Genomic DNA, 24,528 nt, shown 5'->3' with positions numbered 1-24,528 from the left:
GTGACAGTATTAATGGCACGTTCATAAACTCTGGATTTAGAGCCAGGAAAACCTGAATTCAAATATCACCTCAGACATTAACTAGCTCTGTGATTTTGGACAAGTCATTCGACATCTCTATGCCTCAGTTTCCTCATCTGTAAAATGAAGGGATTGTACTCAATGGCCTCTTTATTACCTTCTACCTCTAGGACTATGATCCTTTGATATTTCCCAAATCTTGGTAGTCTGAAGACTTTTAGAGAATATCCACATATAATATTAATAATTACAAATACTAGCAAATGAAAGTCCCAGTTCCAGTCATTAACCATTCCTTACTTACTTCCAGTCCTTAAAATATGCACAAATATTTACCTGTCTAGTTTACCCTAAACTATCACAAAGAATCTTTAAGATAATCCATAAGCATCAAATACTTATTACGTGTCAAGCACTGCGCTAAGAATCGGGCATAAAAATGGATTCAAACTTGTGTCTTTCTGCTTCCAGGCCCAGCACTCTATCTATTGTGCATTTGAGTAAACTGAGGCAAATAGAGGTTAAGTGACTTGTCTAAGGTCACACAGCTAGTAAGTGCCTGAGGTTGGATTTGAACTTGTGTCTTTCTGATTCCAGGCCCAGCACTCTATCTATTATGCCACCTTGATACTTCCTATGTGAATAATTAAAGAATCATAAGTTGCTTTCCCTATGTGACTATGGGTTAAAGACACCAATCATAGAGGAAGAAACTTCCCCAAGTGGGAAAGGTTTGTCCTGGAATGAATAAGAAAGAGCTCACTAAAAATATTGTAATAATTAAGCAGTGCAGATATTATTTCCTTGAATGAAACATTTAAAAAGATAGATGCCAAAGGTTAAGGATTATCCATTAAATTCTAGGCAGAGATTACATAAGAGAGAGTGTGATTTTTTTTTAATTCTATGCTTATCCCATACAGGGAGGATACTGCCGTCAGTATCTCATAAAATAAAGTTCACACTGTGATCAGGATTTGTGTGAAACACCTCTATTGAGGTGACTTCTACTCTACCATTCCTGTTCTTCTCCTGTGATGAGATCCATTAACACTTATAACAAGATAGCAGATAAGAGTGAAGAGTGAATCTGAGGCAGGAGGTCTCCTGTGGAGGTGCAACAAGCTATCTCAGAAGCCCATCCCTCTCTGAACTGTTTGAATAGTAGGCTTAAAGTAGCTATAGTCATTCCAATGTCTCCTCCCATTGTCCTTCATAGAAAGAAATCTGGTTTTACAAAAGTGAAGAAGCCACCTCATCACTCTACCACCTCCATAGGTGACAGTAAGAATAATGGGGCTCTATCGAGCACAATGGTGGAGATATTGTATAATTTTATTTTATTCTAACCTAGTCTGTCTGAATTTTACCTGTGTCACAGTCATCTTCATCCCCATCAATACATGTTACACACTTACTTTTTGGAGGGCACTATGTTCAACATTTTTCTCCAGGGTCATTCTTTCAAAACTATTTTTAGTTAGACCAATAGTTTAATTAATACAAAAACAAATGTATCAATCAGTTTTTATTAAGTACCTACTATGTGCTATATATACCATGTATACAAACACAAAACAAACCATGCCTTCAAGCTTACTTTCTATTAGGGGAAACTACATATAGACATATATGAAAATGAAATGTCTCATGGTACCTTGCTTAGATATACTCTGTGCTTTCACATTGTATTATAATTGCTTGTGTACATCTTTTCCAGTATAGACACACCTATACACACTAGAGTATATATATGTATATGTATATGTATATATGTATATATATATATTATATATAATATACAAATTCTATCTGTATATATACTGACATATATACCTTACCTACTAAGAATGCATATATTTGTAATTATATATATATATATAATATATGTATGTATGTACATGTGCACACATCATATAATATATGTTTAATACTCCAGTAGGAAAGAAAGGTATGTACACACAAATAAATGTATATAAATATACATGCATGTGTTATATATGTATATGTAACAATCTGGTAGGAAGGAAAGATATATTTATTAATAACTAATATAGTGAAAACAGAAAAGCCACAAAATAGGTACAAAAGATATTTGAAAAAATAAATTAGTGCTTTTTAAAAAATTCTATAATTTGCAAAGCAAATACAAATCAATTTTTTATTGCTTATATTTATTTAGTGTCTAATGTACATAGCATATTGTTACGCATCATAGAAGACATAAACTTTAGATGAGATATGAGTCTTACTCTATTGGAGCTTACAGTTTACGTACATAGACAACTGTAATGATAATGATAAGTAGCATGATGTAGTGGGAATAAAGCCCTGAATTCAGAATCAGCACTTTGGTTCATATTCTGATTCTGCCACTGCCTGCCCTTGTAACCTTGGAAAAATGATATCACCTCTCTGGTTCTTAATTTCCTCAACTATAAAATATAAGGCCTAGACTAGATGATCTCTAAGATATTTTATAACTTTAACATTCTGTGTTCTACATAATAAGTTCAAGACAAAGTTGCAGAACAGTGCAACATGAGTTCTGAGTTTAAAAATTATTGAACCCAGGAATTCAACAAAATTTCTGTGATGTGTAAGAGACTGTGATAATCTTGGGAAATTCAGATGTACACATTAAAGAAATTGTTTTTGAGCTATACTTCAGCTGGAAGAGAAAATATCAAAAAATCTATAATTCAGCAAAAATAAAGAAAGGCACAGAATAGGTCCAAGTAAAGTGCTATGACACATTTAAAAATGGAAGGTAAATTAGGATTAATCTCTACTTATATAGTATTTTTATTATAACGTAAGGCAGAGTTAATCAAGTTTTCATATCCACATTCGGCATCAAATGTCCCCATAAATGAGTGACTTTCTGGTAAATCAACATCCTTGCTAGGGAAGAAAATAGAGAAATATATGTATACATACGCATAGATATGCATGTGTATATATATACATATAATTTATGGATACAAATTAAATTAATAAACATTATTCTTTGTGGCCATTCCAAGTTTCACAAGGAATGGAAACTGGGGAAGGATTGGAGTTGGGATGTTTCAAATGTTCAAATCTTTGTCAGATCAACTTATGGGAGGAGGGGATGCAACAACCAAAATAGTTGGACAGCTTCTTTTTTTCAGGAAAGGACCTATCTCTTGTATGTCAGTGATATTTCAGATTTCATTGATGTTCTATCATTGTTCCTTATCAGGAGTTCTAGGGTGCTGTTAGTTGAGGAAGCAAGGCATTAATGTGTTATCTCCCCTCCAAAATATATGCTTTGGAACATTTGTTAATAGCAATTGATTCAAAGGGTAGATGAAGGAAAAAGAGAAAGGAAGAGAGTCTGTTTTATTCTGTAAGTAACATGTTCTTGACTGAACTTTGAGAAAATTTTCCAGAGCCCAAGGGCTCATTCCAACACCTAGGCAGCCATTAGCTCATAAAGGGCTTCATGGCAAAACAAAGATCAAAGATGTCATTAAATTTGCTCATGGCTGATGTTTTATTTAACACTTAACTGTCCTGAGCCAATTCTTATACTTAGTCTAAACTATGCAGTAAACAAATTATCATTCACTTAGGGCTCCATGTTCAGGACTTCATTTATCAGGAAGCCTCATATCTATGGGATGTGTCAGCAGGAAATTACTAGGGGATAGAATACATCCTGCTGGAGAGAGACTTGTTTCACTTCATTTGAGAAATCAGAAAATGTGTAGGGAAAGCTTGATGGAGGAATTGGCAGGTGAGTTAGGCTTTTCAGTGAGAGAGACATGTCAATAGATTGTGATTGAGAAGAACCGAATTCTAAAAAAAAAAAAATCGATGAAGTACAATTATATAAGCAAAGGCATGGATAATAGAAATGGGATACAGCCAAGAGTGTGCTAGAGCCAGCTCTGATTGGCTGATAAGAGCCAACTGTTAAATTTTCTGTGTGGGCATTTATACCATAAAAAGAATAATTGTTATGAATCAAGGCTTGATTTATTTTTATTAATTGTCTAAGCTTAAGAAAATTTTTCTAATGCAGATTAAGCTTAAAAGTGTATGTACATTATTTTTGTTTCTGGAGAACCTAGTTATTAAACATTTATTAGTAACCTTATAGTGCTCTATCGACATTGCTTGAGTTCAGTAGGTGTACATAGTAGAAGGCTCAGGGAATGATGTCATCACCAGACTGTTTGGTGCCTGGAAGCTAATAATGGTAATGATGATGATGATGATGATGATGATGATGATGATGATGATTATGATGATGATGATAACTGGCATTTATATAGTGCTTTATACACACATCTCAGTTGAGCCTCACAGAACCCCTAGATAGGGCAGAATGAGAATGGGTGATGGAGAATAATACAGTGTGTTTGGGATGAAGAGTATATTCTTATTGAATTAGAAATGTCTAGAAAGGTAACTTGGATGCAGATTCCAGAGGGCCTTTAATGATAGGATCATAATCATATGTCTTGTTCAATAGATCATGGAATAATCATAATGTTTTGGTCTACGAATCAGTAGGCATATTAAAAGATGAGGCAGGAGGGTCAGCTAGGTGGTGCAGTGGACGGAACTCCAATCTTGGAGTCAGGAGGACGTGAGGTCAAATCCGGCCTCAGACACTTGATATTTCTAGCTGTGTGACCCTGGGCAAGTCATTTAACCCTGACTGCCTCACAAAAAAAAAAAAGCAAAAGGTGAGGCAGGGACACAAAGATCATAAAAGTTTGCACTAAAAGCACTTTTAGTTGGAATTTAATCCATTTGCTCCCTTTTTATAGATGAAGAACAGAAGTCATACAGCAGTTAAGTGATGTACCCAAAGTCACACAGGAAGTAAGTGGCAAAGCCAAGTACCCTGACTATAAATCCAGAGCCTCTTCTGCTACTCCACATTGCTGGATTACCCAAGAAAGCAACTTCTAGTAAACATACATTCAAGAAGCTTTCATTCTAATGGACAAATAAAAACACAGAAAGGAGAATGGAAGAGCTAGAAAGGGGGTACATGCTGAGCAGCATAGTTAAATATACCTAGGAAGTACAGTGGTGGTCTGGAATACAAGTAAGATAAGGCCATCTCTGGTCTGTCAAAGCCAAAGCGACTCGGGTGGGGTCCCATTTTCAAGAGGGGAAAGAATGGAGATAATAGCCTTAGTAGAATCCAGTACTCTTGCCATGGATGGAAGAAAGGGGAAAAAAGTATTTATTAAGTATCTACTATGTATGTACCAGGCACCATTCTTGCTCAGCATTTTACAAATTTTATCTCACATTATCCTCACACAAACTCTGGGAGGTAAGTGCTATTATTGTCTCCATTTTACAGTTGAGGAAACTGGGGTTAAGTGATTTGCCCAGAATGTCATATCTCTTAAGTGTCTGAGAGCAGATTTGAAATTGTCTTCCTGATTCCCACCTTAGAGCTCTATCCATTTCATCACCTAACTGGCCCTTTCCTGGAGGGTTTTTCCTCTTATCAAGGAAATAAAAGTTAATTATAAAAATTAGGATAAAGAAGTTAATGAAAAAGCATATATTAAACATTTGCTATATTCAAAGGACTGTATTGGCACTGGGTAATATAAATAGAAAAACAAAGACAGTCTTGATATTTTCAAAGAGCTCACATTCTAGGGAGAGACAATACATCTAGCTGGTTTTAGTGGCAAATTCAACATAAAGGGCATGTGCTCCTTAGGGCAAAGCAGAAGATAATACATCTTTTTTTAATGACATTTTCATTGCTAAAAACACATCCATTTATGATCAGCAATTTGACAAACCCAAGGACTTGTGTGGTGAGAACTTTCTCTTCTGGGTCTTCAACAGTCATGATTTGATAAAAGGAAGGGCTTGAGCACCTGTAGAGGCAGTTGCCATGTTTAATAGCTCCAACCAGGATGGCTTGATAGCCCTGCCTGTGAAAATTGGTTAGTATTTAAGTTGGGTGATAACAACCTTTACAAGAGTTATCCACTCTCACCCCCCCCAAGTGATCATGGGTATGAGACCAAGTTAGAAGTAGGCCTGGTGGAGAGGTAGGAAGGGTGCTGCTAATCTAATATTGCTAGTAGAGAGAAGTATTATGAAGTAGCCACTTTTTTTTTCTTTTGTTCCTCCTCCCCCCACAATTAGGCTTTCTGGACTTAAAACACTAACTTAAAAATCTTAGGTTTAGCTATAGCTAAATACCCAATATAATACCAAAAGGCAAAATAGAATACCAAAAGAAACAAAAACAATTTAAAAGTATCATCATAGCAACCTGTCAGTTGTCTAGATTAGGTATGTCTTTGAGCATCATTTTATTTAAGTAATGCTAACAAGGTAGCTGAGCAATTTAGTTCAACAAACATTTATGAATCTATGGCTGTCAAAAGGATTTACCAGTATTTCAAAGCTCTACTACCCTGTGACTGTGAGATTTTTCTTTCACTTGTTTCTTTCCCCTTCTTCTCTATGAGGATATGCCTAATTCATAACATAACTTGAGATGAACTCATCCAAAATAAGAAAATTGAGACTCCAAGAGGTTTTAAGTGACTTGTCCCAAGCCACACAAATCATAAACAGCAGGACACATATTCCTACCCAGACCCTCTTTTTCTAAACCTAGAAATCTTTGTACTATGCCACATGTTCTGCTTCTCACTCCTATTCTTCAGTCATTCTTAACCTAAAGTCTCTGATTTAAAAATAAATACATTTCCATATAATTGTTTCAATATAATTGATTCATTTTGCAAAGTGGTTTGCAAACTTTAAAGTGTCATATAAATGTGCTATATTATGCCTTATTATGATGATTATTATGCTCTATTATTATTTTATTTCTCTTAAAATATTGTCAGTTCCCCCTGCCTTACACTGTGATTTTTAGTCTCTTGAATGATTTAAGATAGACATCAGCAAAACAATATATTTTCCTGAATTGTGCTGCTGTAGTCACTTACAATGAGAAAATCAATATACCAGGAAACAGGTTTTTGTTGTTCTTCAGTCTTTTCAGTGGCATGTAACCCTTCATGATGCCATTTGAGGTTTTCTTGGCAAAGATACTGGAGTCGTTTGCCATTTTCTTTCCCAGCTCATTTTGCAGATGAGGAAACTAAAGCAAATAGGGTTAAGTGACTTGCCCAGGGTCACACAGCTCCTAAATATTTGAGGATTTGGATCTAGCAGTCATTTTTCCAGTCAGGATGAGTAAGAAGTCAGGCTTCCACTATATATTTTTTTCTATCTCCTAATTTGGGATGTAATCAAATTGATTAATTTAATAATGCTATATGTTTGATTCAGGTCATAGTATATATAAGTTTCTCTGTCTGTAAAATGATGGGAGCTTTCATATGTGACAATTCCCAAAATCCCTTTTAGCTCTAGCATTCAGTGGAGTATGTAATTTGTTGCCATTGCAATGTACTTCACTAATGAATTTTATTTTATTTATATTAAGCTACAATTTCTTGAACTGGGCATACCGATTGATAGAAATGATACAATAAAATACACATGATTCAAACAAGATGAGCTATTACTCTGAGTGCACCCATCCTGGACATGGAATCCTCAAGCTCAGGCATTTTTTGTTACTTTTGGTTTATCAACAATAATGACTCCTCAGCTTGAGCTCTAAAGCTTTACACAATGTGACTTCAAGCTACTATGATTAATTGAGTTCAAAGATTTTTAAGGAATGTAGAAAAAGCCTCATATTAAGTTGATCTAAAATAATTATTACATAAGCAAGAGACAGAACCTCCCCTTGAATAAAGAAATCCAAACCATACACTTCTTTTTAACCTCTCTCCAAACTTACTTCCCTGCTTTATTCTGATTCAGAGAATTGAAACTACACACATGCATAGCTAATTCTGGATGGCTCACAAATACTAAGGTTTGGTGGTTTCATACCAAGATAGACAAAGAGTTCTGGATGCTTCAAACTAAGAGAAATAAAACTTGGCCACTATTGAATACTCCAATCACCAATAGGTCAGATACCCTAAAATGGGAGTTGGTCAAATGAGGGTAAAATGCCCTCATGCATATTCTTCAATCACTCTAGCCATTTCTATCTGCATGACCTTCTGGATGAGCCACTGGGCCTGCACTACTTATCTTTCTAGGCATTCAAACTATTATTCTATGAATACTGCCATTGCAGTTTGCCTGACCTATTTGTTGGTCCCTTAACTCAACATTCTCTTTATGTTTTTCCTATCTGTAATACTTAGACTTCACTTATTCGGTAGTATTACCTCTTAGAACTGTTAAATTTCTTCCAGGCTCAGTTCAGGTGCCATATCCTAACAAATACCTTTCCTATCATCATCATCATTATCATCATCATCATCATCATCATCATCACCACCATCATCACCACCATCACCACCACCAACATTACTATTATTATCATCATTATCACTCTAGTTGATGGAACTCTCCTCCACCTCAAAAGATTATGCGTTCCCTTATCTGTTTATATATTGATCTACAAATAAATTATAAATTACTCAAGGGCAGAAGCTGTTAATCTAGTTTTTAGCTTTGTTTTCTCAAAAACCCAATATGGTATTTTGCACATGGTAGGTGAGTAATAAATGTTCTTTATTTTGAATTTCATTTAATTATAATTTAGAGGGGGGCAGCTGGGTGGCACAGTGGATAGAGCACCGGCCCTGAAGTCAGGAGGACCTCAGTTCAAATCCAGCCTCAGACCAAACACTTGACGCTTACTAGTTGTGTGACCCTGGGCAAGTCACTTTACCCCAATTGCCTAAAAAGAAAAAGTAATATAGAAGAAAAAACACTGGGTTTATATTTTATGGATCTGAATTCTCTGCAATCCATAACCTTGGACAAGACACTTAAGCCATTTGAACCTCAGTTTCACCATTTTTCAAATGAGAGGGTGGAGTAGGTGATCTCAAACATCCTTTCCAATCTAAATCTTTTGATCTTATGATATAAAGGCTTCATTTTCTATACAATGTAAAAGCATATTTAAAAATTATTTTCAGTTTAGTTCAGCACTACAAAATTCAAGAAAATGATTTCACAATTCTCTATATTTTATGGGAAATAGTTCTTTTTTGTTTTTGATTTTTTTTTAACAATGCTTAGGTATACCATACCTAATACTGTTTAGACAAAATATTCTGCCAGCAGCTACCAGGTTGACAGTCTTGCTGGTCAATAAATATGGGATTCTTAACACAGTTCTTATTTATAATACATTAGCTAGATGATTCTTTCTGACTATGGAAAGAAAATCATTATGTAACAATAAACAGCAACTAACAAGCATTTTTTTTGTTGTTGTTTTTTTACCTTGGGGACAGGTGAGACATGGAGAATGGAAAAGAGAAGACTTTGTTTTTTCTCTGCCCTTTCCCTTGGCCTTTCACCTACCCAATTCATCCAACCCTTTCTTCTTCCATTCTCAAATCAAATATTATCTCTCTTACCTCTCCCATACTCCCAATTCAGTTCCATTCAACAAGCTTTTTACTAAATATCTATCATTTGTCAGTCACTACTATAGGTACTGGGGATACAAAGACAAAATAAAAAGGTACTCTCTGTCCTCTGGGAGTTTAGATTCTACAGGGGGAAATAATAGTTATGTAAACAAGTAAATACTGTATCTATATATTATACTATACATTATAATTATTCTATGTTAGATTATTTGTATTACATATAATATATCATAGATTATGCTATTATTGCATGTCTCTATACACATACATATGTGTGCACATATGTGTGTATGCATACACATGTGTATATACATGCATACACATGTGTATATACATACATACATACACACATACATATATGCAGAGAGAGAGAGAGAGAGAGAGAGAGAGAGAGAGAGAGAGAGAGAGAGAGAGAGAGAGAGAGATGTTTGGGGTGAGGGAACTAGCAACTGGGAGAGAGGGCACCAGGTAAAGCCCCTTGTTTAGGAGGTGGCATTTGAGCTGAGCCTTAAAAGGAAATAGAGATCCCAAGAAGTAGAGGTAAGGAAAGAGAATATCCCAGGCATAAAGGACAGCCTATGCAGAGGCATGAAAGTAGGAAATGGAATGTCCTAAATAGGAAAAGCAAAAGTCCATTTTGCATTCTCCTTATTTCACTTTATATTCTACCTCATACTCTGTGACAGAGACGTATCTTGTACATTTCTTGTTTCCTTTACTACAGATCAAGCTCTATGAGGATAGACACCATGTCTCATTCTAGCTTCAATGTCTCAAGGAGCAAGGAGAGACCTTTCAGGATCAAGACCTGTGGTCACTTAGATGAAGACTCATCCAGTGATCCTGATGCTTTTGGGCCTGACTTCAGTAGGACAAATGCTACATAGAAAGTTCCAAGTCCACTTTCTTTTTTTAAAAAAATTAATTTATTCATTTTTAGTTTCCAACATTTACTTCAAGAAGACTTTGAGCCTCAAATTTTCTCCCCATCTCTCCCCTCCACCACCCCAAGATGAAGTGCATTCTGAATAACCCTTCCCCTAATCTACTCTCCCTTCTATCACATCTCGCCTTCTCTTATCCCCTTCTACTTCTATTTTCCTATAGGGCAGGATAGATTTCTATACCCCATTGCCTGTATATCTTATTTCCCAGTTGCATGTGAAAACAATTTTTATCATTTGTTTTTAAAATTTTGTGTTCCAAATTCTTTCCCTTCCTCCCTCCTGACCCACCCTCATTGTGGCAAACCATTCAATACAGGTTATACATGTATAATCATGCAAAACACTTCCATAATATGGAACTGAATATGTTGTGAAAAACTATTTCCCTTCATCCTATCCTGTCTCATTTATTCTATTCTCCCCTTTGACCCTTTTCCTCCTCAGAAGTGTTTGCTTCTGATTATCTTGTCCCCCAATCTGCCCTGCCTTCTATCATACCCCACTATCTTACCTTCTTCTCCCCTATTTTCCTGTAGGATAAGATAGATTTCCATTCCGAATTGAGTGTGTATGTTATTCCCTCCTTAAGCCAAATCCTTTGCGATTTAAGATTCACTCATTCCCACTCACCTTACCCCATTCTGCCTCTCCCTTTCTCCTCCCAGTATAATCCTCTCACCCTTTAATTTTATTTTTTAGATATCATCCCTTCATCTTCAACTCACCCTGTGCCATCTTTCTTTCTTTCTTTCTTTCTTTCTTTCTTTTCTTTCTTTCTTTCTTTCTTTCTTTCTTTCTTTCTTTCTTTCTTTCTTTCTTTCTTTCTTTCTTTCTTTCTTTCTTTCTTTCTTTCTTATCTATCTACATATATTCCCCCCTCCAACTACCCTAATACTGAGAATGTAAATCATGAGTTACAAATATCATCTTTCCATGTAGTAATGTAAACAGTTCAACTTTAATAAGGCCCTTATGATTTCTCTTTCCTGTTTATCTTTTCATGCTTCTCTTGAGCCTTGTATTTGAAAGTCAAATTTTCTATTCAGCTCTGTCTTTTCATCAAGAATGCTTGAAAGTCTATTTTACTGAATGTCCATTTTTTCCCCTGAAGGATTATACTCAGTTTTGCTAGGTAGGTGATTCTTGGTTGTAATTCTATCTTCTTTGACCTCTGGAACATCATATTCCAAGTCCTCTGGTCCTTTAATGTAGAAGCTACTAAATCTTGTGTTATCCTAATTGTGTTTCCACAATAATTGAATTGTTTCTTTCTGGCTGCTTGCAATATTTTCTCCTTGACCTGGGAATTCTGGAATTTGGCTACAATATTCCTAGGAGTTTTCCTTTTGGGATCTCTTTCAGGAGGGGATGGGTGGATTCTTTCAATTTATTTCTAAGCACCTGTAAATTTTCAGTTCTTCCAAAGTAGTATGATCAAAGGTGATTTATTTACTCCTTTTCTGGCCTGTACTCTGTTCTATGAGTGACCACAAGCACTCTTTTCTGCCTTGGAAGTGTGAGGCAGATTCATTCTACACCACCACCACAAGCTCCACCATGCCAACATTCCTCCTCACGCCAGGACTGCCATCCAGAACTGTGACCCAGATCCAAGTATGAGCAAAGCAGGAATATGCTGCCTCAGCACCAGCAAAGAGATCCCTGCAATCCCCCTCTGATCAGCTGCTTGATCCCCCCACTGCCTGTGGGCTGAGAGCTCTGGTAGCAGCTGCCACCCCAGGGTTGCTCCAGAGCTGGGGCTGGACTGAGCTCCTCTCTCACCAAGGTCCAACAGACCTTTCTAATGACCTTCTATGTTGTTTTTAGCATTTGTGTGTTGAAAAGTCTGGAAACCACTACAGCTGCCCATGATTCAGTCCCCTGAGGCCTGCTCCCACAGTGAGAGGAATGAGATCAGTAGGGGCTTGAGACAACAGAATTAGGTAAGTGACTCTTCAGATCCCTCAGTGGTACTCCTAGAACCCTGTAGGGGAAATGTAGCTGGCCTAGCTCTAGAATAGTAAGTCCACTAACTCACATTTAGTATGACTATATCAGTTTATTAGACAGAAGTTCCTCAACTGCTATGGAAAACATCCATAAATATAGTTCATAAAGTAGAAGGGAAGGCCATGTAAAAGAATTCTGCCCATGCCATTCAACTTGGAAATGTACTTGTGACTTAAGTTGATAATTCTCTTCCTTTAGGATATAGCTCAGCACCCTCTTTTCAAGGAGCCTTTCATGATCCCACCTACCACCCCTGCAAAGTGTTTTTCTCTGTCTCTCTCTCTCCATATGTGTATGTATGTGTGTATTTGTATTTTGTTTTTTGTTGTTGTTCAGTCATTTTCAGTCATGCCTAACTCTTCAGGAACCCATTCGGTATTTTCTTGACAAAGATACTGGAGTGGTTTGCCATTTTCTTCTTCAGCTCATTTTTCCAGATGAAGAAACTGAGGCAAACAGAGTTTAGTGACTTGCCCAGGGTCACAGAGCTAGTAAGTGTCTGAGGCTGGATTTGAATTCAGGAAGATGAGACTTCCTGAATCCAAGTTTGGCACTCTGTCCACTCTGCCACCTTGCTGCCGTATATGTATATGTATATGTATATGTATATGTATATGTATATGTATATGTATATGTATATGTATATGTGTATGTGTATGCGTATGCGTATGCGTATGCGTATGCGTATGCGTATGCGTATGCGTATGCCTATGTGTATGCCTATGTGTACGCGTATGTGTATGTGTATATGTGCATATATACATATGTATATATATACATGCAAATGGATAGATAGATAGATAGATAGATAGATAGATAGATAGATAGATAGATAGATACGCACACATATATTTATATAATGGAATAATTTGGGAAGAAAATACAAAATAGTTTGGGAAGTAGGGCACTAGTACTTTGGATATATATACACACATATATTTAGCATTTCATCTTAATATATACGTACAAATATATGTATGAATATGAATATATAATGCAATGGACATTTAATAAATACTTGTTGGATTAATGAATAAGTAAATTAATGATAGAATGAAGAGGGCATTGGGTTTGGAATGAGGGGAATTAGGTTCAAATACAAGCTCCGACCATCTATAAATAGTAATCTCTGTGACCTTGACAAATTACAGATGTACAGGCAGGTAGGTTGCATAGCAATGGACTTGAAGTCAGAAAGACCTGAGTTCAAATCCCAACTCAAATATTTAGTTTCTATGCAACCCTGAGCAAGTCCCTTAATTATCTCCCAGACTTGATTTCACTATCTGTAAAAATAAGATTTTAGTAACACCAACTTTACAGAGTTGTTTTAAAGATTAAATGAGATAACATATCTAAATCTCTTTGTAAATCTTAAAGTACTATATAAGTAGTAGCTTTATTATTCACTCACATCCCTGGATCTCATTTTTTATCTGTAAAGTATTTGGACCAGATGACCTCTAAGTACCCTCCAACTGTAAATCTATAACCTATAACCTTTGTTTCACCCTATATTTTATTTGGAGGGGTTTGGACAGGCTCTGTTCTGATTGGCTGATGTAAATAGTTAACAACCAATTGCTACACACACACACACACACACACACACACAGACACACACACACACACACACACACACGAGTGTGCACACACATACATACATATATACATATACATATATATGCAAAACATCTTTAAAAGGCATTATTCTATTGTTCTTTCTAGGGTTGTTTCAAAGTCAGGGGATGCCATTACCCCAAAGAATTTGTACGAATACAAATAATATTTGTGGCATATCTATAGTAGAGAAAAGTCTAGGGATTTTTATTTCCATCTTTGAATTAATCAATGGGGGGTATTATTAAATAAAACATTCTAAGCCTCAAACTAATATTCCGGTGAAAACCTCATGGAATTGACTATATGCAATGGAGTTAGGAAGAAAAAAAGCAAACCTACTTTCTTTGGAATTGCATCTACATTTATCATTGTTTTTGTCAAAATGGATCTCCCAAGATACTCCAACAGAATGAGACAGTTTGTTATATCTTGCTTCTCTTACCAAGCAACCCAATAAACTTTGAGCTTGCCGTTTCCAAATTTCTTGAAATATCTGGGCATGTTCTCATAACTCACTGGTAGAAGGTAGAACTCAAATGTGCCCTTGGAGATTTTGTAGGCAGTAGATACCTGTGTGCCAAAAGGCTCAATTTCTAAATCGTGCATGTGTTGCTTTGATTGCTGGAACTGTGCCTTCTGATTACTTGCTTTCCAGCTCATTGGTAGCTCTGCTTTTTGCATTTGAAATTTAATTCTATCTCTCGGTGGACTAGTTGTCTGTGAAAGAAGGAAGGAAATTCATATGCTCACAAACTTCAAGGATCAATCTGGAGAAGATTTGAAATGTTTGCTTAAGCCTTACCTGCTTAATCAGGCTTTTAGCTGATTGCTGGAGACTGTCTGACTATTGGCTTATGCAGTACTGGAGGGCACTTTGGTAAGGCACTCTATGAACTGCTGTTAAAATGTACCTGATTAGCCAGAGCCCTTATTGCTTTTTGTCATATTCTCATATCTGCACTGGCACACAGGAGGCCACATTTAAAGAAACTCTGTTCATGTCACCAAGAAATAATGGAAAAGTGAGAGCACGCACAAGTGTTTAATGGGAAAGCAATGGATTGTGATCAAAGGTTTCATTCATAGTGTATCTTTGACTATAAACAAAGAATCAATTACAAAAACATCACCCAGAGCTGGTAGCTGGATTAGAAGAGGGGAAATTTGCAATATGGTGTATAGGCATCCTTCCACAGTGCAATGGTTGCTTTTTGACCAAAGTAGCTCCAGAGCAGATTTTCATTGAGGTAATCTACTCTTTGTTCTCAGTTATTTTTGTGAAACAAACAGGCAGAGTATTTCCAAAATTGCTGATTGATAGATGAAAAGTACATAATAGAAAGAACAAAAAATATTTTGTGAGTTAATGATTCATCACTTTTTATATTTTAGACATCTTTAAATTATAATAGTACTGCAGCCAGCCATTTCAAAATGTCTTTTTGTTCCACGAGTATGGTTAGAAGAATCAGCCTAACATAATGGATAGAGAGCCTGCCTTGAAATCAGAAAGACCTAGATTCAGGTGTTGCATCTGTCACATACTATCTATGTAAAGCAATTTAGCAGATCTAATGTACCAATAGTGTTTCACAATATATGCAATAGTCCATACCCATAGTCTTCCACATCTACCAGGAGGGGAGAAAAGTATATATATATATATGTGTGTGTGTGTGTGTGTGTGTTGTGTGTGTGTGTGTGTGTGCACGCGCGTGTATATATGTTATATTATATAATGTGTATATATGTATATATGTATGTATGTGTACATACATATATACACGCGTACACATATATGTATGTGTATATGTGTATACGTATGCGTGTGTGTGTGTACATGTACATGTACATGTATATGTATGCATGTGTGTATGTGTGTGTGTGTATTCATCTTTATGAACCTTAAGGACCAACCTTAGTCAAGAGCATTACACAGCTGAATTCTTAACTATAAAGTCATATCAAAAAACGTAACAACTTAGTCAAACAGTTCTGATTATATAGGAACCTAGAAACCCAAGAATCCATTAGTTGGTTGTTTTCTATCACTTTTTAAAATTAAATCATTATGGATAATAAGATATTAAATTCTTAGGCTTATCTAAAAAACATCTTTAAGTTTTGGTAAGATTTAGGAGATTAAGATCAGCAAGTAAAAGCTCTGTCCATTTATTTGAAATATGTTTATAGGAAATAGGTAGCCATATCAAGTTGTAAAGTGAATGTGGTTCATTAATAAGAATAGTTGAATTTAAGTGAAACCAAGGATACATTAATTTAGTATGAATTTTAGCTCATTATTGATGAAATGAAAGCAGTACACATTCAACCATACTAAAGAACCATATTAATATTGAAAATATAAGTACCAGTACAACCAGAAGACAAAAACAATTTCTGGTCAACCTAAGGATAATTCCCAGGTTCTGCTTTGGAAATTATGAAAAAGCTGTTAGAAGAACTGGTTTTACTGTATACCTGATGTAGCAAGAAGCATCCTTTCATGACACTTGATTATCTCTGCTTTGGAATACTGATGACAGCAATACGCAGGAATACCACATGAATAAAATTCTAACTGTTGTACCAACATCTGTTTTAGATTATAAAAAGGTAGGAAAATTCTGTGAAAAACTCAAGTTCCTCCAAACCACACTGATATTTGGTAACTACAATGTGAAGAGAGACACAGGGAGAATGGGGAAAATATCTTTCTAAATGTGGTTCAAGATTAAAAAATAAAGAACCTAAAATCTAAGGAGTTTCAAGCATTTTTATTATGAAATCTTTGTTAAAGATGAAAGTTTTACAATTATAAGATATGATAAGCATTGAATGTCATGTAAAAAAAATAAACTACTTGTCCCAAAACAGACAAGACATAATTGGTAGTCAACAATAAGGGTCAAAAATTGATAACAAAATCTGAGAAAAGGGAAAAATGAGAATACTCAGGTGTTTATGGCATTTCCGATATCATCCATTTAAATAAACTGTTAATATTGAAAAATGAGAAATAGATAAAGGGAAAGACATTGACAAGAAGTTAAGCTTGTAAAAAAGCAATAATTAGAATGAGAAGATAAGAAGGCCTCAGAAACTGTTTCAGCCAGAAAGCAATTCATCTACTTGTCATGGCTGCCAAGTGTAATATTGGTTTATGATATAAACTCATTTGCAAAATATTCCTAAGGATTGTGGAAAATAAGAAGTACTGCCTCACAAAATAGTGAACTACAGTGAAAGAGGAAAAAAAATCCTACTGAAAGCTTAACCTGTGACACAGCTAGGCTAGTCTAAGCAAAGGACGTTGATATATAAAATTAAAAGATGGATAGCTTATAAAATTAGATAGACTTATATCTGTCAGCATTCCTAAAAAGAAAAACAAAACAATAAAATATTTTGATCAGTGAGACTCTATCATCAGAAATCATTAAGCACAAGTTGAAGGACTATTTGTTAGCTTTATTCTTGAGAAGATCTCTGATCAAGTGGGTATAAGGTGAATTATATAACCTCCAAAATCCCTTCCAGCTCTTAGATTATGTGATTCTGACATGGTGACATTTGAAGCATAATGAGTCAGGGATGCTCAGTCTAGAGGAGCAAAGCTTTAAAAGACCATGGAGGCCATCTTTAAATGTTTGAAGGGCTATCATATGGAAGAGAGACTGGACTTTTCTACTTGGTCCTGAAGAAAAGAATCAAGAGCACTAGGTAGAATTTATGAAACGGAAAATTTAGGCTTGATATAAGGAAAAAAATTCCCAATAATTAGAGTTACACAAAAGTGGATGAAGTGTCCCTTGAAGTAATGTTTCCTACCTTTGATGTTAGTCAAGCAAAGTCTGAATGCAGGAATTCAGATAGGTTGTACTACGTGATCATTTATGTCCCATCCATTTCAAAAATTCTGTCATTCTATAATATCAGATGGATAGTGCTACACTGGCACCCATCTTAAGAGAAAAGATACAGAAAAGGGCCTCTCATCCATTAGCTAGAGCTTTAATGGAAGATTTACAGGAGGAAATAGACAAGCATTACAACAGATAATAAAACATTGATAGGTTGTTATCAATACTATTGGAGGGAATACTCACACTGATGAGCTCCTGAATCCACTGAGCTACTGAAGCATGTATTAAAAATGAGGCTATCTTAAAAAAAATAAATTGTTAAGTTGGTGTATATGCAAAATGAGATGTACTAAGAAGGAGACCAGCACTAATATACAAAGACCGTAAAAAAGGGAAAAGACAAAGAAAGAGCAGAAAAGGAATTTTTTAAAAACCGTGCAATGTCAACATCAAGAAACAAGGAGACTGGGGCACTTCCTATTCTACAAAGGTTAATGAAGGAAATGGGAAATGGGAAAATTCCTCATTTCTTACATTTATAGAATTCTATTGGGAGAGCATTGTGTCTATAATAGAAAGCAGTCTGTCATCCTTGTATCCAAAGAATAATTTGCAATTATATGAAATGAAGTGAAACATTTTTATAACATTTCGCAGGAGGTTGGGTTTTATGGACATTGTCTGAAGAGAACTTTATATGAAATTATACCATGTATATAGCTGTTGGTGATGATTTCTCCAAATCAGGATTACAAGTGAGGAAGTGATGCTTTCAATAGCCTGGGGAGAAAAGTGGAGTTGTCTAATAAGAAGATATACTCATACAATAACTTTCTTTTAAATAATGTGTAAAAATGACTCCAGCAAGGAATGATAGAGGATGAATACTATCAGGTGACACAAAACTATAAGAATAATGTGATGAATGATGACTCTCAGAAGGAGCTGAGCATACCAAGGATTTTTGAAAATATAGATTAAAAAGTCTATATAGAGTAATTGAAAAGTACTTGATTGAATAAAATGAAGCATAACTTGCAAAAAGAGGTTTAATTAGAGAAAAGGACAAAAAAAATACATTTGTGTTCATTATCCTTAGTCTTCATCTGGATGAACTTCAGTTTGTTAACATTCTTCCTAAAATGTGGTACCCAGAACAAAACACCATTTTCCAAATATGGTTTACCCAGGGAAGAGTACAGTGGTACTTATCACCTCTTATCCAACATGAGGAGGAGTCCTATATCTTCTTCTTTTTAAAATATCTTTTAAAAAAGCTTTTGCTATGCAATATGTTTTTTTTCTTTTTGCAATCATTTGTTTACATGACTTGAACTCATTGTGCAGAATTTTGACATACTATTTAATTATTCATTATAGAACCATAGTTTAATCACACTGAATATTAAGTGTATCTTGGACAAACTCGATTCCCCCCCACAAATATTGCCTTGATTATAACCCTAATATCCAATCAACTTTTTTGACATGGCAGTCTACCAAAACCTCAGCTCTTCCCCCCCCCCAAAGATTGCTATCCAACAATGCTTTCCCCCACCTTGTATGTGTGAGGTCAATTTCTTGAAAACAAATATAAGACTTTATATCTATCCTCACTGAATTTCACTGGATTCAATTTAGCCTAATATTCTAGCTTTTCTGTTGATGGCACTGAAATTCTTTAAGTCACTCAGGCTTATAACCTTGCATCAATTTTTTTAACTTTTCCCTCTCTTTCATCCCATATCCAATTATCTTTCAAGTGGTATTTATTTTACCTCCACCATACCTCATAGACATCTCCTTTTGTTAACTTCCACTGCCACCCTCCTTGTTCATAGCTCATTTCATCTCACTTAGACTTCTATAATTGCCTTCTAATCAGTATGTTGGTAACTACTCCATCCCTTATCCAATTGATCCTTTATACTACTGCTAAAGTATTCTTCCTAATATATTCATTCTGATCATCAATCACCTTTGACTCAAAAAGTATTCAGTGATTCACCATTCCTTATAGGATTAAGGATATATTCCTGATCTTGGCATTCAAGTTCCACAGATAGTCAAAAAATATGTCCATGGTAGGATTTTATCACATGCCTTCCTGGCTCCCACTGGCATTGATTGGCCTGATCCTTAGAGGATAGCCGATTACTACTCCAAAGGACCTAGAGATACATAGGGTTCACTCATAAGCCTCCACCAATGTGCTTCTCATTAATAATCATCAAGACAATTCCTTTTTTATCAAATGAATTTTCTGACATGGTATAGAAAGTAAGCAAGTGTATTAGTTAACAAAGAAAAAAAATCCCCACGAAAATATATAGCACACTTTTCCACAAATACACACAAGGTTCTTGGGGAAAGTGGGCACACAATTAAAGTACAAATGTAGTGAGGCACATATGTAGAAAACACATGTTTCAAAGAGGTAACTAATAACTACTTATAATAAAGTCATTCTCTTCCTTCATAGAGTCTGTACAAAGTTCCCCTTAGTTGTACATATCTGCTAGACTCTAAGAGTCCATGATTTTTAGAAGAGGTCACACTTGCTGAAGTTGCTGTTCCTAGATACTTATTACTCCCAGATTGATCAGTTTTCTTCTACTGGCTGAGTTTCTCTGATCTAAAATGAATGAACTGTCTGGCAATGGTCTGGTTTTTCCAACACGTTGTCAATGAGTAGAAGAGGAGAGAGAGAGAGAGAGAGAGAGAGAGAGAGAGAGAGAGAGAGAGAGAGAGAGAGAGAGAGAGAGAGAGAGAGAGAGAGAGAGAGAGAGAGAAACAGACAAGGCTAGAGAGGCACATAGACATACAGACAGATACAGAGACAGAAGGTTGATTCTGACTTTTCAAATGGAATCTTCTGAATTGAAATTCTTCCACCACTCTATGGTTGAGCACTTGACTGGCTGACTACAGATTAGTTTGCTGTTTATATGTTGCCCAGGAGGTGTGACAATCTTCTCAGTCAAATACAAGGTGTTTTTAGGGAGGCATTATTTGCTTTTATTCCAGTGGTCAAAACTTTACAATCCTTTCAAATTGATTAGAGAATTATTAACCTTTAATTTACACTTTGATTCAATTGAGGAGTACAAGCCTTCCATGATTACATTAATTGGGGTGAGGTAAAAGCCCACATTTACAGCAGCATGTGTAGATAAAAAAAAATTGTATTTGGAGACTGAAGACCTATGTGACCTGTCCCAAACTTTGGGAGTTATCACTTCCTTTTCTATAAAATGAGGGGAGTTAGGTAAATGAGTAAAATGACCTTCCAATTTTAGTGTCTTCCAATTTTAAATCTATGGTTCCATGATCTTTGTAGTCTCAGAGTCTGGCAAAGTCTCTTCCACGTAAGAGGCTCTTAGTGAGCATCTATTGAATGAGTGATCCTATTTTTTGCCCCATTATGTGGTTAGAGCAGTTATGCCTTTTAGTTATCATCTCCCTGCCATGCAATTCATTTGTGTCTTAAGTGTAGGTTGATGGAATATGCTGTATGAATTTTCAATCCATTTTGAGTTTTCAACAGAAATCCCCCTCGTTCCCCTCAGGGATATCTGGTTGCCAGTGCCCATATGCTTGCAAGTGTGTTACAATGGTCACCAAATTCCTGAGCTCTCAAAGAAATAATGCAGATTTTTCAAGCTTTATTGGTGAATCAGGAGAACTCTATGGAAGGACAATGATGTGTGGTATAGGGTCTGCCAGTCCCTGCATGTGCATTTACTGGGACTTTATAGCTGACAAAAAGTCAGGATCAAATTGTACAAGGAAGGTAAATATATTCTAGCATATTTGCACTAAAAATGCCTCCAAATATTTATACTACTGCCAGTTTAGATAACTCTTAGCATTTTGAGTTCCCCTAATTGATCTTTATAAATACTTTATGAAGCTTTTAAACAGAGCACTCTGATGATTCTGTTCAATCCAGCAAACATTTAAAGTGGCCAATGCATCCTTTTCTACTAAAAGTGGGTCAGAAGTTCTAGATTGTGAGGCTCACTTTGTAATATTCTGTAAACAAGGAATAGAGCCAAACTTGCCAAATCCTTGATGCCTTTTTTTTTATGCTTTTACAGTTACAGCAAAAGCCTATTATAAAAAGCATTAATGTGCCATTGATATGGTTACCATATTTATTAACATAATACTGTTCCTTCATTTTCTTGCAGAATTCTATTTTCATATGTATTTTGTTAATAAAACTGGGGGATGGTAAAGTATATGATATCAATCTAAATTATTTTCAGGTAATAGTACATGCCTTGCCTCAGTAGATATTAAATTTCCTATTAAAATTCCTTTACCTGGCATTCAAAGCTCCTTATGATTTAGTACCACTCTTTCTTGTGTTTATTCTTGTTTTAGTTCCTTTTTGTATTAGGGAAAACATTTAACCCCATGAATAACGTAAACTTGCAAGATTATTCACAAACATATAACTTGAGATTTAGAAGGAACCTCAGCAAACATTTAGTTCAACCCATGCACAAAAGGAATACCCACTATAACAATATACCCAACAAGTGATTGTCTCTGTTGATCTCCAAGGAGAGGAAACACCACCTCTTAAGGCAAGTTATTTCTCTTTCATATACCTAAGGCTCTATCATCAATTAGCATGGAGGTAGAAGAGATGAGACTTAATAATCCCTCACAATGATCACAATAACATATACAAAAAACATTTTCATATTTCTGTCAAGGGCACTGCTATTCTTCACAAACATGGAGTTATTTTTCATCCTTCACTCTCACCATTTGCAATTGTTAAGTCTTGTCAATTCCACTTCTACAATATCACTTCTATTCATCTGCTTCTCCCTACCCATATGGCCACCACCTTAATTCAAGCCTTTATCACCACTCAACAAGACTATTACGATAAGATCCTAATCAGTATCCCTGATTCAAGTCTCTCCCCTCTCCCAGCTATCTTCTAAAACTCCACCAAAACAATGTTCCTAAATTTAGGTTATCTCATCCCTGCTCAGTGAGTTTCAATGGCTCCCGGTTGCCTCCAGGATCAAATACCTCTATATGGGCATTTGAAGCTCTTCACAATCTGGATCCAGACCATCTTTGGAGATTTATGATAAATAACTCCCCTTTAAACATTCTACAGCCTAGTAAAACTGGCCTTCTGCTTGTCCCTCATACATATCATTCCCTTTTCCCTCTCTGTTCCTTTATTTCCTTTCTCTGCTCTTTGTACAAGTTCTTCCCTAAACTTGGAATGCATTCACTTGTACCAACACTTAAAATTATTAATTTCCTTCACAGTTGAACTCCAGGACCACTTCTTACAAGGGCCTTCCTCATTAATAGATTGCTTTATAGTTTACAAAAGCTTTTACCTAGATTAGAGTTCCTAGATCTTCTCTTTTGGTCCTTGCAGACTCAGGTAGTTAGGACAGGTGTTATTATCCTCATTTTACAGGTGAGCAAATCAAAGGTAAGAGAAGTAAAGCAACTTGCTCAAAGTCACAAAACTGGCTTTTGAACCCAAGTCCTCTAACTTTAAGCCATTTCAGGGCAATTTCTATTATACTTTTACTGTTATTCCTACCTGGATGTTCAAGAGTTCCTTGTTTACAGTAACTACCAGGAAGAAGGGAATTAAGGAGGCAAAAAGACAATTGACTCTCTCTTCAAAAGCAAGTGAGCAAATAGGAATGGAGAACCCTAATTCCTGTCACCTCCCTACATGCTAACAACAGATTATTTAATAAAACATGGTCTGTTTGATTCTCTGTATTGATATTTCCAGTGCCTGGCATAGATCCTGGCACATACAGTCAGTTCTTCTATTATATGACAGATGCATTCCTGAAAAACAACTTGCTATGCAAAATCACATGATAAAAACTGCAGGGTTTATTGGGCAAATGGGACTTAGTGGCACAACACTCAGCAATTTTGTCAGTGACACATTAAGAGATACATAAAGAATAAACAGCAATGGCCATAGAGTATGTGGGTTCAGTCCTACCCTTCTCTACCCACAACTCCTATTGCACCAGGAGATTTTATGTATGTGTATGTATGTATGTGTGTGTGTGTGTGTGTGTGTAGTGTGTGTATATATATCATATAAATATATTTATCACATGTGTGTATGATAGATATACAAAAAAGATAGCACCTTACCTAAATTTGCTTATGGAAGTGGATTTCAGAAGGATTGTAACTGGTGAGTTGCTGTGAAGTAGTGGATGAAAGGTTATCTGAAAGCAGAAAGAAATTTTTAACACCAGATATGGATAGTGTAGCTCCTTGTACCTCTAAGAAATGACTCATTAAAAAAAAATCAAAATTTGAAATATTCTCAAATTGTTCCCTAATGTATCGATCAAATTGGAACAAATTTGCATTTTCAAAACAAGTGCTATAACAGAATTGACTGGAGTAGGAACCTAAATTTTTGTTGATTGGTTGATTGCAATTGCCTGTATTTCCCAACATTTGTGTCATAATGTGTCTCTGTCTACCATAATTAAGAGCAAATGCCAAACATTCCATTCCCCT

The sequence above is a fragment of the Phascolarctos cinereus genome, unplaced genomic scaffold (assembly GCF_003287225.1).
Source record: "Phascolarctos cinereus isolate Bilbo 61053 unplaced genomic scaffold, phaCin_HiC Scaffold_5;HRSCAF=322, whole genome shotgun sequence".
NCBI lineage: Eukaryota > Metazoa > Chordata > Mammalia > Diprotodontia > Phascolarctidae > Phascolarctos > Phascolarctos cinereus.
The sequence above is the reverse complement of the archived record's forward strand: the minus strand, read 5'-3'. Positions refer to the sequence as shown.